The sequence below is a fragment of the Neolamprologus multifasciatus genome, chromosome 2 (assembly GCF_963576455.1).
Source record: "Neolamprologus multifasciatus chromosome 2, fNeoMul1.2, whole genome shotgun sequence".
NCBI classification, from domain to species: Eukaryota; Metazoa; Chordata; class Actinopteri; order Cichliformes; family Cichlidae; genus Neolamprologus; species Neolamprologus multifasciatus.
The window spans coordinates 27,498,434-27,511,355 of NC_140440.1; the positions used below are offsets into that span (position 1 = coordinate 27,498,434).

Sequence of the window (12,922 nt, forward strand, 5' to 3'; positions counted from 1 at the left end):
TCAAGCTGTGAAAGAATGGAAGTGGATATTTTCACATTTTTGTTATACAATAGCATACATACTATAGCCTAGGAGTCCCACGTCTCTGATATAATCTACACAGAGATTGCCAATTATTGTGGGAAAAGGCTAAACAAAAACATATTAATTTTAAGTAACTTTAAGAAATTAAATGAGTCACATGAGGTTTTAGTGCTTAGAGTTTTATTTGGTGTGTTTCTTCTGCTATTACAAAGTTAGTTTGAACGCATACTCCAGTTCTTAAAGTATGAGCTGATAAACCTTTTTAAATGTCTCTACACAGGACTACTTGTTTTGCGTGTCAGACAGGTCTGAGGTTCTGTTGTTTTTCTTCTCAAGACAGAAAAGCCTCAGTTGTAGTTCGAGTCCTGCTCTGCTTCCTGTCTTCTGTGAACCAGCTGCTATGGCAGAAAGGAATTTATGTGCTTGGATGAGCTTTTGGCTCTCTGGTGACACTGTTGGAGGTGCTTTAAGTATTAGTGAAGGTAAACTGTGCAGGGGAACAAATGCAAATACCAAACAAGTTGTAGAGGTAGGATAATGCTAGCTTTAATGTAACAGATGTCTAAATACATGCTGATATGTCCATAAGGGTTTTTTAAAAGGTTTTACAGCATATAGTCTTCTTAGAAAGTGCTGAAATAACATACACACAATACACACAATCGACAGTACTTTCACAGGATGAAGGGGTATTGCACTTGTAACTAAATGTGACAGATCAAAAGTTACCACATATGGACACAAATACATCAAATATATAAAAACAAAACATAAACCACATGTCAGGAGGGTAGGTCTTTGGTAAGGCATAGAAATATTTCCATATTGATGGCCCTTGCATTTCTAAGTTTGCTTTTTGTGTACAAGATATGATTAAATACTAAGATATGAACTCTTCATACAAGCAACAATAACAAAAAAAGTCTAAAATAAGCGTCTTCATTAGCAGTCTCACATTTCATACAAACTGTGAATGCATGTTTCTCAGGAGCTAAAAACAGTTCCCTTATTTAAGTTAATATGACTCAGATTCCACATTTAACTGTAAAACCTCAGTTTTAAAGTTATTGCAGCGTGTCTACTACATATATCATCCCTGAAAATATCACATTCACAGTGGTCTGTAATGCATAACGTATTCCTGACAGAACTATAGAGAACAGAAAAATGTATTTACAGTAGTGTTAATTAATGTGCAGTATCCCTTAAAAATCACAACATAAAAAACAAAAAGACAGAGGAAGATCTGAAAATACATATTTTCTTTCTCCTTGATAAATATGGAACTACAGCAGGCAGCAGTGAAGATACAAGCTTCAAAATGTTTTTGGTTCTAAAGGGGTTTTTTTATCCATAAAAAACTATCTGTAGAAACATAAATTTGTAAATTTACCAGTGGTTACAAAATAATTTTTTTTCTTGGCTCAAAGATGTCAGGCAATCCTATTCCCTGAAATGTCAAATTATCCCTTCGTCACCATACTAAAGAACACAGTTCAAAATCAAGACTTTTAGAAGAAGTTGAATTTTTCTGAGGTATAAACATCACAGTACGTTGAGGCTGAGCTGAGTGGCGGACCAGAATTGAAAATTGTCCCCTTCAATTCAAACCGTGGCTCAGAGTCGGAGGTGGGAGTGATGGTTGGAGCCTCTTCCTGCTTCGCCGGCGGTGTAACCTGGAGGAAAAAGACAGACGTGTCACTGCACATTTAGCCTTTAAACCAAGTCTCGTTTCTAAGTTTAAAGAAGTTTCAAAACTGCATTGAACATGTACTTAGGTCTTACTTCACAATAAGCAGGTGGAGCATCCATAGCAGCAGAACTGTGTATCTGCAGAGTTCAACAACACACATTAATAGCAGGAAAGAGAGGAGAATAAAAATGGCTCAGGAGTTGAGTTCATACACTAACCAGCGGGTCAACTGGAGCATCAGGAGCCTCATCAGTGTTGGGTGGATTAGAGAGTTCACAGCGCTGGTTTGATCCCGGACCCACAGGCTCAAACTGCAGTTTGATTTAAACAGACAATATAAACACAACTAAAAATAAATAAATACACAAAAAGCAAAAAAAATAGCAGAACATGTTCACCTCATGGTAATACACAGCAGGCTCGCTATCATTCTCTGCAGCTTCTTCTGAGTTGTCATTTGCTGAGGAGCTCTCACCACAACAGCAGTACTTGCAGCAACACCAGCACAGTGTGAAGAACAACGCACCACCACCAATACCGAGGTAAGCCTGACTGAACTGTGGCTCTGAAACGAAGTCCGTTAATCAGCCCAAAGCAAACTATACTGTATAATGAAAATGATCTTAGTTTATTTACCTTCCATTTCCAGGAACACTACCAAGGCTTTGTCATCATTATCATCTCTGACTTCAAACCGTCCACTGCATGTCTTTTGGATGGCCTTGTGTACAATCCCACATGGCTTTAAAAGCTCAAACCCCACGCAATCCACTTGTTTCAGATCATGCTGCAGCCTGCCCTTAAGGACTATCGCAGTCTTACTGTTTTCGCCAAGGAAGAAGTAAATGTTGCAGGAGTGCGGTTCCAGATCAAAAGTGATGTTCAGGACTTCATTAGTCTCCAGGGTATAGCTCTTTGTGACCTCTGATAAAGAAAATATTAAAGTGCTTTTTAAGTTAATGCACTAATGCATGAGGAATCTGTAGTAAGCAGGGGCAGCTCTAGGGGAGGTGTTGACGACGAGAAATCGTGAGGGACATACAAAGTGACACAATACAAATGACAAAAATTACATATGGAGAAATAAATAACAAGTTAATATTTCAACTCATTGTAGGGTGTCTATAGGACTTTTATCAGCGTTTCCCCCTCAGTTGCACATCGTGATTTCCCCTGCAGTGGACGGGGTTTTTAAGTATATGATGTGTTCCACTTTGTCTTGGTTCCTGGTGTAAGTTCTTTGGGGGGGTTTGTGTCCGATTTAAGGAAAATTAAGTTACTGTCGTGTATGATGCTTCTGAAGATGAGCTGTGAGAATCTCCATAAAACCAGAACCTGTCCTTTTAAAAAGGGTTAAAACGAACCAACCCACTTGTCCTTTATTGAGCTTTAGATTTGCATTGCTCTGGTGGACTTTATAAAATCCAGTTTACAGAGTATACAGCTATATGACTTAACTAAAAGCATATATGTTATATACCGCAGTTTGGCTTTAGAGACTTTAAATATGCTGTTAGTGTTACGCTCTTATTGTTTTGTAGGTCAATCTAACTATAGGCTTGTGGTAAAAGTTTAGCACACTTGTAGAAAAAGAAAAAAACATTAGATAAATCAAGGACTAAAAAGATCCACACCTTTTACGTCAATGATCTTCGCATGCATCAATTCCCCATAGTTGTCTTTGAATATGTAGCGGCCACTGTCTTTTTGGGCTAAAGAACTGATGGTATATAAGGTCTCAGTCATCTTCCATCTACTGCCCTCTTTGGGCTGATCTTCGTCACGTTCCCACAAGATCGTCCCTTCTGATTTGTTCTTGGGGATGAACTCGATAAAGTGAACCCTTCTCGACACCCTCATCCTGAATCTGTTTCCATACTCCACTTCATAATTTTCAACATTTGCAAGGCCTGGAGAGGAGAGAAAAATTATTAATGCATGTTATTATTGCAAATTATTTTTTGCTAATTCTGGCATATTTACATTGACATGTTCATAATTATACCGTGTTATCGGAGTTAAATACAATAATAAAGGGTGATGCTGAGCACTGATGCTGAGTCCCAGAGTTCAGCATTATTTAAGCTGCTTTACTAACGTGGAAATGAGCTTCCTTACTTACCAACACCAAGACTGTAGTGATGGGATTTCCGGCTCTTTTTAGAGATCCGGCTCTTTCGGCTCGGCTCACTAAAAAGAGCCGGCTCTTTCGGCTCCGAACCGGCTCTTCAGGTTGTTTTGTTGCTTTAATTATTTAATCATTAACAATAATATAAAATTATGCAGAAAAGGAATTACTAATGTAAAAAAAAGTGGTTTTATTTATATATGTTTATATATGGCCCCTAGAAACAAAGCACGTACAAACTCTAAAGCATATACAAACTCCAAAACACATTTCTAGCTTTTACTGAACTTCCAAAATAGAGCTACCCAGATCACTTAAATTACACAATTGAAAGCATGTGTGTATTGTTTGTGTATTTATAGACAAGCACTCATATTTATTCAAATAATTTAAAAAAAAAGTTCATTTACCTGTTACTACCACACACCAAATCCAGTTGTTGATACTTCCTGGCTTGTGTAGCCACTAGGTAACAAAAGCTCAACACTTCGCCCTAGAAACCTGGAGCACTTCTGTTGTCTTTTGTACGTGATTCTGAGTTTGTACGTGCTTCTGAGTTTTTACGTGTTTTGGAGTTTGTACGTGCTTCTGAGTTTTTACGTGTTTTGGAGTTTGTACATGCTTCTGAGTTTTTACGTGTTTTGGAGTTTGTACGTGCTTCTGAGTTTTTACGTGTTTTGGAGTTTGTACATGCTTCTGAGTTTTTACGCGTTTTGGAGTTTGTACATGCTTAGGAGTTTGTACGTGTTTTGGAGTTTGTACGTGCTTTGTCTCTAAGGTCCACCATAAATATACTTTATTTATTCACTCCACATAAAATGTAATAAATAAATCATATAATACAAAAAACAACTATTTACATTTTAAACTTTTAACTATTTAAATTTTCAGCTTTTTCCTTTTAAACAAATTTAACGTGAAACAACACAAAACACTGCAAACCACAACACAATTAAATATAAATTTAAATATTAAAACAAAAAGAAGATGCACATTCTCTGTCATATGGGCCTGCATGATTTCTGAATCCTTTATCATCTGCAACTGAAAATAGCGGATGATTACTATACCTTTCTAATGTGACGTTGTTGTCCCTCGCTCTCTTTCTCTCTGGCTCTGTTCCTGTGCTACTGGGAGTGTAACTAACGCCCCTCCCCCCTCTGCCCAGCGCAAAGTACAGGCCGCGCATGCGGAGTTTAGCGGAAAAAAGGGCGAGAGAGAGGGTGAGAGAAAGAAAAAAAAACAAAAAAAACCTCACGGCTCCCAATAAGGAGCCGGCTCGCGTCGTTCACTTCAAAGAGTCGGCTCTAAGAGCCATTTCGTTCGCGAACGACCCATCACTACAAGACTGGCAACTAGAAGCAGCAACAAGATCATGATGATGTGCAGGGATTCAGCGAATAAACAGTTAGGCACAAAGCACCCAGCGTTTGGGGGTCATTTGTGCCTCTTTTAGTATATAGACTTCAAATTACACCTACCCTACATAAATACATGGGTAGTAGAAGAAGGTTACAAAGTTAATACGCGCCGGTACGTTGTTAAAGTAGCAAAACGGAGGAACATTTTGTGAGTCCACCCAAAGGGCGTTTCCTTCAGTGCACTCGTGATGCGTTTAAGGGTTTTACGGAAATTATTGTTAAAATATCGAACAAGAGGGTTCGGTGTGACTCGGCCTCATCCCCTCACTTCGATAAAGGATTAGCGAACGATAATAATATTTTTTATTAAAGGTTAATTGTTGTCGTTGTTGTTATTATTATTAAATTTAATAATAATAATAATAATAATAATAATAATGCATTTTATTTGAGGGCGCCTTTCAAAAACCCAAGGTCACCTTACAAAAAACAAAATTAATAGAAGGAACAGTAGTCATAAAATACATAAAATAAGTTAAAATTACAAAACAGAACTTGACAACAGATACAATCAGCATTAAAGCGAATAAGCCAGTTTAAACAGATGTGTGTCTTAAATACGGAAAGGGAGTCAATATTTCTTAGTGCAGGAGGAAGAGAGCTCCAGAGCAGGGGGGCAGAGCGACTGAAAGCTCTGTTCCCCATAGTAATAAGGTGTGAGGACGGAACAGTAAGATGAATAGCAGATGATGATCTGAGAAGGCGGGAAACAGTGGTGATATGGAGCAGGTCACACAAATATGAAGGAGCAGATTTATGGATACACTTGTATGTAAGAAGTAAGATTTTAAAATTTATCCTGGCTTCTATGGGCAACCAGTGAAGCTGCTGAAGAACTGGGGTAATATGAGCTCTTGACGAAGTGCAAGTTATGACCCGAGCTGCAGAATTTCAACCATCATGGGAGGATAGGCCCCTGCACAGCATGTACCACCGGCAGATAGAGGAGGTGACTGACATCCAGAAATCCTACCAGTGGCTGGATAAAGCTGGACTTAAAGTCAGCACAAAGGATATTGGCAGCACAGGAACAAGCTCTGAGCACAAAATCCATAGAGGCTGGGGTCTATCACACCAGGCAAGGCCCCAGGTGCAGACTGTGTAAAGATGCCCCTGAGCTAATCCAGCACATAACAGCAGGATGCAAGATGCTGACAGGCAGGGCCTACATGGGACGCCATAACCAAGTGGCCAGCATAGTATACAGGAACATCTGTGCCAAGTATGGCCTGGAAGTCGAGAGGGGAGTTTATTTTATTATTTTTTTTAGAATGAAATCAAAATTTCAAGACAAATTTTAAAATGTTATTTTGAGAAAAAAGTTAAATTTGAATTTAAGTTGAATTTAATCTCAAAATAGTATTTCAAGTTTATTCTCAAATTTGTATGTTGAATTTCTCATTGAAATACTATTTTGGAGAATTAATTGGAAAATTTGAGATTAAAGTCGAAATAGTATCTTGACTTTCATCTTGGATATCTTTTATTGTCATCTTTAATTTTAAGAATTAAGTCAACATTTCTAGATGAATCTTGAAACACTTCTACGAAAATGAAGTTGAAACAGAATCTAATTACTTTGGTAATCTCCAAGCTTTTCTGCCACTACAAGACTCATTTTGGTTTTGAGTGAAATTTCCTTTTAATAGACTTAAGCTCCATGTACCCTTTGAGTGACTTATGGAAGCTTTATGTGTAGATTTACATAATATGCCCATTCAGCTTTGGCTGTAACAGAGTTGACGCTAAATAGCAAATATATATATGGGGTCAGTTATGCACCTTCCATATTTTATGGGCCTCTTTACTCATAAAAGAACTCAGATTTTATAAAACTGAAAAACTAACCAGTAAAAGTGACCATAAAGAAAGACCAGATTTTGACATATATTTTATGAACAAAGCATTTCTGTCAAAGTAACACAAAAAGGTTATAAAGGTTCCAGCTTACATAATCTATAAAAAATACAGTGAGGATAATACTTGCATTGCATTTAGATGTGCATTTTTAAATAACAGATTTAGACCATAGAAAAATATCACAATTTGACACAAAACAAGTGTCTCAAAACTTTTTCAGTTTTCACAAAAAGGTTATAAAAGTTCGAACTTACATACAAAAATATACAGTGAGAGTAATACTTGCATTGCATTTAGATGTGCATCTTTTTTAAATAAAAAAACATAAAAGCTATTCTTCAAAAAAATACCCCCAGATCTTCAGTGGGTCCTAAATTGGAAAGGCTTAATCGCATTTAGTGGACAGGCAAGTCAACACTAACCAAGGCCATGGGGGAAGATCTCAGGCAACAGCCAGGGTCACATGGCGTCAGCAGCAGATATAGACAGGAGCTTCCTAAGGCCTTAAAAACCACCAATAAAATCTTCATATTAGTTCTACAACAAAAAGGTAGCCAGTGAAAGCATGTGAGGACTGGTGTAACATTACTGCTTCTTTTTCTATATATTAAAAGCCTGCAGCAGCATTTTGAAGTCTGAGGATGTTATGATGAATGCTGTAAGAGTTAACAACATGACAGCAGCCAAATCTTCAAGAAATACAAACACGAATAACTTTTTCTGAGTTGGAATGAGCAGCTTAGAGCAGCTTATTCAGCTTAGACAGATATCTGTCTAAGATGAATAAAAAAAAACAACTGCATAACTTTAGACACGTGCAAATCAAAAGAGAAATTGGATTCCAACACAAAAAGTTTGTGCTGGGTGGAGAGGATGTAAATACAATAAATTCCATTATTCCGTTTCAGAAAAAAAATTGGACATCCAGTTCCTTCCTTCCAGATTGGACATTATATCCTGTTATGACGTCTCGTATATTGAGTTTGTTGTGTATTGTCTGCAGAGAAGTGACGATCTCGGACACTTTAGGCCAAGATGTGCCCAAGAGTTAGCATGTAGCTTACAGCAGATGCAAATCAAAGGGGACCCGAAGTGGAACCCTGTGGGACTCCAGAAGAGAGAGGAGCATAAGAAGATAAAACTTTGCCAATCCGTACAGAAGATTACCTGTTTAACACATACAACATGATCTGAGGGTTGAGGTGAGGTCAAGAAGAATTATTAATATATGTTGTTTTGTTTTTGAGTTTTTTAAGGGGGTAGACTGCTGCATGTTTGAAATAGGAGGAACAAACCATAGATAACAGAGAATAATTTATAATAGTTAAAATATATCTCAGTTTGAGTGCAAAAAACAACATCTGAACTTAAGCTCTAAAACTCTGAACTAAGAGGAGGTGCAGAGGGAACTGTTACTCCTTCCAGATCAAAGTGTGGTTCCAGGGTTGAGAGGAGGGGGTCTGAGCTGACTGAGGGATGTGGAGTGGAATCCCACCTTCCTGGAAGTGCAACCTGGAGACAGCAGAGAAAAAAGAAAGAAAAAGAAAAGAAAGGTACATTAGATCAATGAGCAAAATGAGTCAGCCTTTCTCTGGTTTCTGGGAGTGCATGGGGGAATTCTGTTTGTTTTTGTACCTCAGGCTGAAATGGGTTCACATGGATACTTACTTCATGATATGCCTGTGAAAAGAAAAAATATATATACATCAGTCCACATAGCAAGAAGGATTTTTCTAGTGATAACATTTTGTCCTACTTCGGTTTTAAGGGAATTTGCACTTAAAATTTTGGGGCTACAGTTTAATGCTTTCAAGTAAAAAGACAATATAGCTTCATAATAGATTTTGTGATTTATGCTGTGTTTTTTACCATACCTTCTATTTGTTTCTTTTTAAAGTAACCTAACTCTGAAAATAATTGTAAAATTAACAATCATGATTGTGTGAAAAAACACATTACAAATTGAGCTATTATATGAATTCGGCAGGCAGTTCAGATGAGACAAATGACATGTGTGTGCTGTGGAAAAGTAATAGTTTCTTTTGTTTTGTTTTCAAAATATTTGTTTATTTCTTAAAATTTCTTCGTTCCATTAGAATTCCTCGAGCACAGGCTGGTTACAACAGTACAGGCCATAATAAGAAGCTTTATTGCTAAAAAGACTGACTGAAAGAAGAAACTTCATATTCAGGAACAAAAATAATGATCAAACAAATATAGCAAAAAAGAATCATTAATATCTCAATGTATCTGAGGCAGTTAGATACATTGAGATATTAATGATTCTTAAAGATTCTATAAAATAAGACTTACATAAAGAGAAGACACATCATAGCAAACGCATGCGATCAGCAGGCCAAAACACAAAGATTACTTGTTTTCAAAACAGTATAAAAGTATAAATCAAGCTTTACACCCACCGGTGGCTCAGACGAGGTACCCGTAGGTTGTTCAGAAACATGAAAATTCATGGGCTGACAGGACCAATATGGAGGAGGTGGTTCACCTGAATAACGTTGACCTGTAGGTTGATCCTGATCCTGTAATTGAAATAAGGAAATTTAATCAAATGTTAAAACAGCTGTTATTAATCTCCACTTGAAAGACTACTTACATGATAATATACATTAGGTTCAGGTGAGCCTTCAGTCTGAGAAGACTGGCAGTTCATTTTACAAGACCAGCAAATGCAGATGATCCCAATGATGGCAACCAAGGCAATAACAGTGAGTAATGTACTCTCTGACATAAATGCTGTAAAAGGACAGACAAAGTTAGGGAATATTGTGTAGAGTGTGTGGGGCTGATGTTAAATTAGGACAATTAGTACTTTTCCACCCATGAGGAGAAAAATGCTCTTTTGCTCACCTCGATTCGCTTCAAGCTGTCCACTCAAGGCCAGGTCGCCTTCTGGGTGTCTGAACTCCAAGGTGCCAGAGTCTATTGTTTCTATAGCATTCCTTTCTATGCCATCCATGACTGTCTGAATTCTGTCAAAGAACCAATTATCTTTTATGATCAGACTGCCATTCATCAGTGTTCTGGGTTCCATTTCCCCTTGAGGCGTAAAAGTCACAGCCCACATCTTAATGGTGTGAAGGTATGGAACGACGAAGCGCTCATTTGTCTTTGCATTCAAGTGAAGTGTTAGTTCTGTTAGTGACACAGATCAGACTTCATAAGAACATCTAATCTGGTAAAATGCAGAAATCTCACATCAGCTTGTACTGCACACCTTGTAGCAGCACCCTGTAAAGTTGTAGCAGCCATTGTCTGCCTGAGATAAGATAGCTCTCACTTATGTTTTTCCACCCATGCCCTACTTTTCTCTGAGTCTGTGCGATTCCACAGGATCTTTGGCTGGTCCAGACTGTGAAGGGGAATAAACTCCAGGATTTCAGCCCGTCTAGGGATAGAGTACTCCCAAGTATAGTAGTAATCCCTTGTGACCTTTTTGGCACATTCTTAAAATGCACATTAAGAAAAAAAAATGGACTTGTATTTAGGAACAAGTAGCTAAACACATACCTATATATTTTTGATGTAAATATAAAGTACAGCCCAAATTCTCACCCAAGACTCAGTTCAACAACATTGTGATGCTGATGGCCACCAGATGACGGTAAATAAATTCCTTTATCTCTTTCTGTCACGTCTGTAAGATAAATTGAGCCAGGAGAGACTCTGAAGCCTGCGTCTGTTGCCTGAAAGATAGACAGCACATATATATTTACACATTACCTCGGGTTAAAACAGGTTCTATTTATTGTCCTCAAAATAGTTTACTACTTTTAAACAGAAGCCTTAAATGTATCATATTCCAGATCTATAATAGTCACATAGAACCTGAAGCTGCTCGCCTTCCCATCTTTAATTACAACTTTCACAGATCCCCCATTACTTTGATTAAAGTATATCGGTCCACTATAAAGTAAGGGTAATTAGATGGAAACTGCCACCTGCTGCCATAGCACACCTCCTCAGTTTGTATAGAAGCTGATGAGCCTTTAATAGCCAGTATGCACGAGAAGAAGAGACAGGTGGAGGTAGTGTTAATGTATAAGAATAACTCACTAATGATATTGGAGAGCTGTGGCAGAAGAGGAAGAGTAGGGGTGACCCAGAGTAAGAATCCAGTAAAATATTTGCGTCACCTCTTAAAGTTTCCCTGTAATAACATAAAAAAAATAGACAATATCAAAAATACAGTGCTGCAATACTGAAATTTTGTTTAGTTGGGGATAAGGTCAGGTATATATATGTATAAATAAGAAAAGTGCAACGATATTGTAGGTGCGGCTGCCGGTGCAGCTAGCTTTACTGCAACTTCGCATGTGAGGGCTCACTTAACCGCGGTTTTGTTCTGAGGGTATTTTAATGATGTAAACTTGGACTGACACAAACGATGTGTAACTTTTTGCACACAAAAACACTACTTAAAAAACTACATAGCAAAGTTTATGTACTTACAGCAAAATAATTGTAGCAACGTATCTGACTGTGTATATGCTGTGCGCACGTCTCCACCAATCCGTCCCTGTCCCTGTAGCTCCTGGGCAGTGTTGCCAACTCCTCAGTAAGGAAAATCGCTATTGGTTGTCCTAAAAGTCGCTAGAAGTCGCTAAATGACGTCATCACCTAATTTGCATAATTGGTCATGCTAATGTAATTGTAACCTACGCTGCTGGAGAGAGAAATAACATCGTGGATGAGACATAAAGTGAGCAAAAAACGTCCTAAATGCATTTAGAGTTTATTTAGAACTACAAATTAAATTTCTTTTAGCAATTATTGTTTTTTGTTATGTCTTTCACGTCTTTTTTTAGCGACTTTTTTTTAGAAAAAAAGGTAAACTTTTAGCGACTTTAGGTAGCGACTACCTAAAGTAGTCGCTTAGGTAGCGACTTTTTTTTAGAAAAAAAGTCGCTAGGGGGTCTGAAAACTCGCTAAATATAGCGACAAAGTCGCTAAGTTGGCAACACTGCTCCTGGGTGGAGTATAAACAACCCCCGGGGATGCGAGGTGGGACGCTTCCCAGCAATCACGGGTGGAAACTCCGACGTCATTTTCCTTGCTCATTAGGAAGAAGGGGGTCGGGGGGTCTATATATATATGCAGTGTTGGGGAGTAACGGAATACATGTACCGCCGTTGTCGTGCCAAACTAGGTATCCCCGACAGAATTTGTTTCCCCTGCGTCGGGAGCACACGCTGGACTGTCCAAATCACGGACAAACAGTATCCCACATTGTTGATTTTTAGTTTACAAACACTTCTTATAATGACTAACTACTCCTGACATTTTTGAGATGTTAGCTCTTTATACAACGAAGTTATAGTGGGATACAAATAATATCAGGCTGATCCTGCCACAATTTGTTCCCCCTGTGTAAATCACGGACAAACAGTATCCAGCATTGCTGATTTTTCGTTCACAAAGACTTCTTATTATGACGCATTACTCCTGAAACTTTGGAGGATTTAGCTCTTTATATAGTAAAGTTACAGGAGAATAAAAATAGTTATCAGCCAAAATGTTAATGGTTTATTAAAATAATCCCACCTGACACCCGTGAGCAATAAATATATAATTTTCTGTTGTAACCCTCAAACTGAATGGTAATGTAACGATACTAATTTTTCACAAAATGAAAACATCAGTACTTCTTGCGTGCTCCCAGCACAGGGGAAACAAATTCTGTCGGGGATACCTACTTTGGCACAACACCGGCGGCAGCGTTACGGTTGCCATGGTTACAGGGTGACGCTCTCTCTTTCTGCGTGTTTCCTGGGTGAG

At 38.1% G+C, this 12,922-nt stretch overlaps 1 pseudogene across 1 annotated transcript; it reads right to left on the bottom strand.

Annotated features, from left to right (window-relative positions):
- Positions 1-165: 165 nt before the first annotated feature.
- Positions 166-11,276, bottom strand: LOC146524584 (uncharacterized; annotated as a pseudogene). Its single transcript, XR_014869833.1, has 15 exons — positions 10,924-11,276; positions 10,740-10,830; positions 10,362-10,590; positions 9,995-10,292; positions 9,741-9,880; positions 9,547-9,666; positions 8,762-8,806; positions 8,502-8,638; positions 3,840-3,850; positions 3,352-3,627; positions 2,354-2,641; positions 2,116-2,282; positions 1,936-2,028; positions 1,810-1,854; positions 166-1,700 (listed from the first exon to the last, which is right to left on the bottom strand). The product of XR_014869833.1 is annotated as an uncharacterized LOC146524584 (transcript).
- Between the last annotated feature and the right edge of the window lie 1,646 nt (positions 11,277-12,922).